This window comes from Vicia villosa, unplaced genomic scaffold (genome assembly GCF_029867415.1).
Source record: "Vicia villosa cultivar HV-30 ecotype Madison, WI unplaced genomic scaffold, Vvil1.0 ctg.001343F_1_1_1, whole genome shotgun sequence".
In the NCBI taxonomy this organism is placed as follows: domain Eukaryota; kingdom Viridiplantae; phylum Streptophyta; class Magnoliopsida; order Fabales; family Fabaceae; genus Vicia; species Vicia villosa.
Window position 1 is genome coordinate 325,119 of NW_026705582.1, and position 5,907 is coordinate 331,025.

Below are 5,907 nucleotides of genomic sequence, written 5' to 3' on the forward strand. Positions count from 1 at the left end.
CTGATCTCCAGAAGGCTAAATCAACTCTGGAAGACCAAGCAAAGGAAGTTCAGAGGCTTCAGAAGTTCAAAGAAATTTGAACGTGGAGAATCTTCCGATGACAGAAGATTTGACAAGAAGAAGGTCATGTGCTATGAATGCAATGAGCCTGGACACTACAAGAATGAATGTCCAAATCTTCAGAAGGAAAATCCCAAGAAGAAGTTTCATAAGAAGAAAGGTCTTATGGCAACCTGGGATGAGTCAGAAGATGATTCAGACTCTGAAGATGAGCAGGCTAACTGTGCGCTGATGGCGACAGAAGATGACGGATCAGAATCTACATCAGAATCAGATTCTGAAGAGGTATTTTCTGAACTTACTAGAGATGAGTTAGTTTCTGGTCTAACTGAACTTCTGGAACTCAAGTCTCAGATTAGTCTCAAATACAAAAAGCTGAAAAAGCTATTTGAATTTGAAACAAAGAAGCTTGAGTTGGAAAATTCTGAATTAAAAGAAAAACTTTTAAAATTATCCAATAATGTTGGATCTCCTTCTGATTCAGAAAAATCCACTCCTAGTCTAAACCATATTCTGAAAGAATATGATTTAAGTTTCAGGAAGTTCTTATCTAGAAGTATTGGCAGAAGTCAGCTAGCTTCTATGATATATGCTGTGTCTGGAAACAAAAGAGTCGGCATTGGTTTTGAGGGTGAAACCCCATACAAACTTGAACCTGTTGATGAAATGAAAATCACATACAAGCCATTGTATGATCAGTTCAAGTATGGCCACTCCCATGATATTAGGCACACTTCACATGCTCAAAGTTTTCACATAACACACACCAAAAAGCATGTGACACAACCTAGGAAATATCATGAAACTCACATTAAGAATTATCATGCTGTTCCTCCTATTGCTTACAATGTTAAACCCAAGTTCAATCAGAACTTGAGAAAATCTAACAAGAAAGGACCCAAGAAAATGTGGGTACCTAAGGATAAGATTATTCCTATTGCAGATATCCTTGACTGCAAAAAGGACAAAGCACAACATGTCATGGTACCTGGACTCTGGATGCTCGCGACACATGACAGGAAGAAGGTCTATGTTCCAAGACCTGGTGCTTAAGTCTGGAGGAGAAGTCAAGTTCGGAGGAGATCAGAAGGGCAAGATAATTGGCTCTGGAACTATAAAGTCTGGTAACTCTCCTTCCATTTCTAATGTACTTCTTGTAGAAGGATTAACACATAACCTCTTATCTATCAGTCAATTGAGTGACAATGGTTATGATATAATCTTTAATCAAGAGTCTTGCAAGGCTGTAAATCAGAAGGATGGCTCAATCCTATTTACAGGCAAGAGGAAGAACAACATTTATAAGACAGATCTGCAAGATCTTATGAGTCAGAAGGTGACTTGTCTTATGTCTGTTTCTGAAGAGCAGTGGGTCTGGCACAGAAGATTAGGTCATGCTAGTTTGAGAAAGATTTCTCAGATTAACAAACTGAATCTGGTCAGAGGACTCCCTAATCTGAAATTCAAATCAGATGCTCTTTGTGAAGCATGTCAGAAGGGCAAGTTCTCCAAACCTGCATTCAAATCCAAGAATGTTGTTTCTACCTCAAGGCCATTAGAACTCTTGCACATTGATCTGTTTGGCCCAGTCAAAACAACATCTGTCAGAGGGAAGAAATATGGATTAGTCATCGTAGATGATTATAGCCGCTGGACATGGGTAAAATTCTTGAAACACAAGGATGAGACTCATTCAGTGTTCTTTGATTTCTGCATTCAGATTCAATCTGAAAAAGAGTGTAAAATCATAAAGGTCAGAAGTGATCATGGTGGTGAATTTGAGAACAGATCCTTTGAAGAGTTCTTCAAAGAAAATGGTATTGCCCATGATTTCTCTTGTCCTAGAACTCCACAGCAAAATGGGGTTGTAGAACGAAAGAATAGGACTCTGCAAGAAATGGCCAGAACCATGATCAATGAAACCAATATGGCTAAGCATTTCTGGGCAGAAGCAATAAACACTGCTTGCTATATTCAGAATAGAATCTCTATCAGACCTATTCTAAATAAGACTCCCTATGAATTGTGGAAGAATAGAAAGCCCAACATTTCATATTTCCATCCTTTCGGATGTGTATGCTTTATTCTGAACACTAAAGATCATCTTGGTAAGTTTGATTCCAAAGCACAAAAATGTTTCCTTCTTGGATATTCTGAACGCTCAAAAGGCTACAGAGTATACAATACTGAAACATTGATTGTAGAAGAATCAATCAATATCAGGTTTGATGATAAGCTTGGTTCTGAAAAACCAAAGCAGTTTGATAATTTTGCAGATTGTGATATTGATATATCAGAAGTTGTTGAGCCAAGAAGCAACGCATCAGAAGCAGAACTCCTCAGAAGCAAAGAACCAGAAGATCAAGTATCAGCTTCTCTGGAGGATCTAAGCATTTCTGAAGAACCATCTGTCAGAAGATCATCCAGACTCATCTCTGGTCATTCAGAAGATGTCATTCTTGGAAAGAAGGATGATCCAATCAGAACAAGAGCATTCCTTAAGAACAATGCAGACTGTCAATTAGGTCTTGTATCTTTGATCGAGCCAACTTCTGTTGATCATGCTCTAGAAGATCCAGACTGGATAATTGCTATGCAAGAAGAACTGAATCAGTTTACAAGGAATGATGTTTGGGATCTTGTTCCTAGACCAGATGGATTCAATATAATCGGCACAAATTGGGTCTTCAGAAACAAGCTCAGAATGAGAAGATGAGAAATTCTTACATATGAGTATCCTTTGATATGAAATTTTTTTTAAGAAGTTCTGATAGAAATCAATTAGAAATTGTGATTCAGTTATTACTAACGTTTCAGTGTCTAAGTTGATTCAGAATCTCTATAAAAGCAAAACAGCTGTAACTGGCTATTCAGATGGTAAACACGTGTTCACTATTCCTGGACAAGCGTGCGTGCAGTTGAGGGGACGTCTACTTAGGTAACTGTGCAAATCACGTCTTTTGTCATTATTATCTCTCCTCATGTCACGTAACATTAAATGCTTTTCATCATTTACTCTCTTTCAGTTTTCTTTTTATACTCTTCAAACGTTTCTTTTCCCTCTCATATTTCTCTCTCTCTGCATTCGGTTTCTTTTTCGTCTCTCTCTCTTTTCATATCATAAACCCTAGCAGTTTCCAATATCTGAAAATTCATCATGAATCCATCGTCAAGCTCTGGGAATCAAGACAATGATAGGAAGCAAAAGAGAAAGGCATCTGCTGAACCAGAAACCAAACCTAAAAGAGTTAGGATCTCCTATGACCCTCTCAAAGTGTATCAACCCCTTGACGGTTCCCCTCAATCACCCCCCTCTTCAAAGACCTCCACCACCTCTTCCTCCTCATTCATCCTCTCGGAACCACCTTCTTCACCATCTGATATCTCCTCTCCTTCAACCCTTCCATCAGATATTTCTTCATCTCTCTCATACCCTTTTCCCACCAGAACACCTAATCCCTATAGTGTTGTTCTTCCCGACTCAAGGTTCACTGTCAACCCTCCAACCCCTACCACTCAAACATATCTGGAGCTTTTACATGCTGATGTAAATGGCTGGTTGGAGATTCTAGGTGCTGCTCACCTTAATCATCTGGATGAGTATGCTACAAACAACCTCTGGAATACCTTTCGTCAGGATTTTCTGGATAAGGCTACAGACACTCAGAGAAGGATTATGTCTGAAGCTCCTGGTGTTCGTGGTCTCCGGTTGGAAGTTGGTGAGAGCAGCCATCACCATCTCATCAAGAACAGAAATGTTCTTGAAAAGAAGATACCAGCAGATGAGTTGGAAGAAGAAAATCTCTGCAGAGACATCGTGGTGTGGAGACCATGGTTTCCTGTGCTGACTGGAGATTTTCAGTGGCTGTTCAACTGGTTCAGAATGAACCCTTCTGAAAAAGCACCTCACATGGTCTTTCCAGTAGTGGTTTATCGTGCTGAAGTTGCTGGTCCTACTCCTCCAACAAACCTAGCAGCTATTCTTCAAGCATTGGAAGATGGAACTTCTGAGCTGCCTGAACCAGAATATGCTAAGGCTACTTCTGAGTCAGACTCAGATGAGGAAATGGAAGACGCACAAGCTGAAGATCTTCCAGAAGATCACCCTGCTGAGATTGCTGTCCCTCTGGGCAGAAATACTGGTGCTTCTTCTTCTGGTGAAACCTCAGCTCTGATGGAGACCATGGAAACTCTTCATCAGAATCAAGCTATGCTGGCTTCTCGTTTGGACGCGCAAGAAGCAGCCAATGCTGAGTTTCGTTCCTTCATGACAAGGCAAGCTACAAGCACTGACGGGATTCATGATGTTCTGGCGCGGATTTTGCGTAGGCTAGGATCTTAGTCTTTTGGTCTTTGTAGTTTCCTCTCCTTGTTGCATCTGTTTTCCTGCATTCCGTTCTTGTAATCCTTGTTTTATTTTCAATGAAAAATTTTCTTTGCTTTTACATTCCAGTGACTCTATTTGTCGTTTTATGCATCTAATTCTTTTGAAATATTGCTTTTTGATGTTATGACAAAAAGGGGGAGAAAGATAAATGATAAATGATTTGATTAAATCTATCAGTTGCTGGGTAAAGCTCCCACACATTCACTAACAAGAACTGCAAGTTCTATATGGTTTAAGTGTTTTGCAGGTATACTGAAGAGAATCTTCAAAGCAAACACAAGAAGCAAAACCATGGAAACTGAAGCAAGCTGAGTGCTGTCAAGCTTCAGAAAATCAGAAGCAAGAAAGAAGAATGAATCAGAAGCACTGATAATAGAATTTGATCTATTTTTGTCTATTTATTCTGACAAAATTCTATTTGCTCTGATACATATAATGTTATGGCTCTGATACATTATTTGCTCTGATACATTATCTCAGCCTATATGGCTCTGATACATATAATGTGATCGAATATACATTTTATGCTCTAACTCGTTCATGCTGACTTTTGTCGTTTAGTTTTTGTTCTGTAACATTTCAGGATGTAGAGATGCTCAGATGATGCTCTGGTACATTCAACAATGTTCTGATACAAATCTAGCATGAAGTGATGTTGGTAGAAATTCAAAGCTCTGAAGCTATCCGAGGGAAGCAGAAATCAGAGGCTGCGAATGTTCTAAAGATCCAGAAAACTCAAGTTCTGAAGCTGTCCTGAATGGAAGCAGAAATCAGAAGCTGTGAATGTTCAGAAGATCAAAGAAATTCAAGTTCTGAAGCTGTCCTAGATGGAAGCAGGAATCAGAAGCTGTGAGTGTTCTAGGGATCTAAGGAAATTCTAGTTCTGAAGCTGTCCAATGGAAGCAGAAGTCAGAAGCTATGAATTCTCTGAAGATAGAAGCTTATATGATCGTCTCTACCGAAATAATCAGGGAAGTCTTTTATTAAAGTTCTTCGAGTATTTATTTCAGGGGGAGATTATTTATCTCAGGGGGAGATTGTTAATCTCAGGGGGAGACATATTCATATGCTTATGCTATAGCTGTGTAATTTGTCTTTTGCCTTCTATTCTTTCTGATCGCAAATTCATATCATTTATATATGTTTTTGTCATCATCAAAAAGGGGGAGATTGTTAGAACAAGATTTGTTCTGATCAATTATCTTAGTTTTGATGATAACAATAATATGAATTTTGCTTAAGATTATATGGTACTCTAATCCAATGCAATTTCCCTTTCAGGAAATATATAAAGAGTACGCATAATTCAGCGCTCAGAAGCTTTGTCTCAAAGGGTTCAGCATGCAACATCAGAACATGGTCTGGCAAGACATCAGAAGATGGTCGAAGCAGAATCAGAACATGGGTCTATGGAAGCATCAGAAGAACATGAGATCAGAAGCACTGAAGCTCAGAAGATG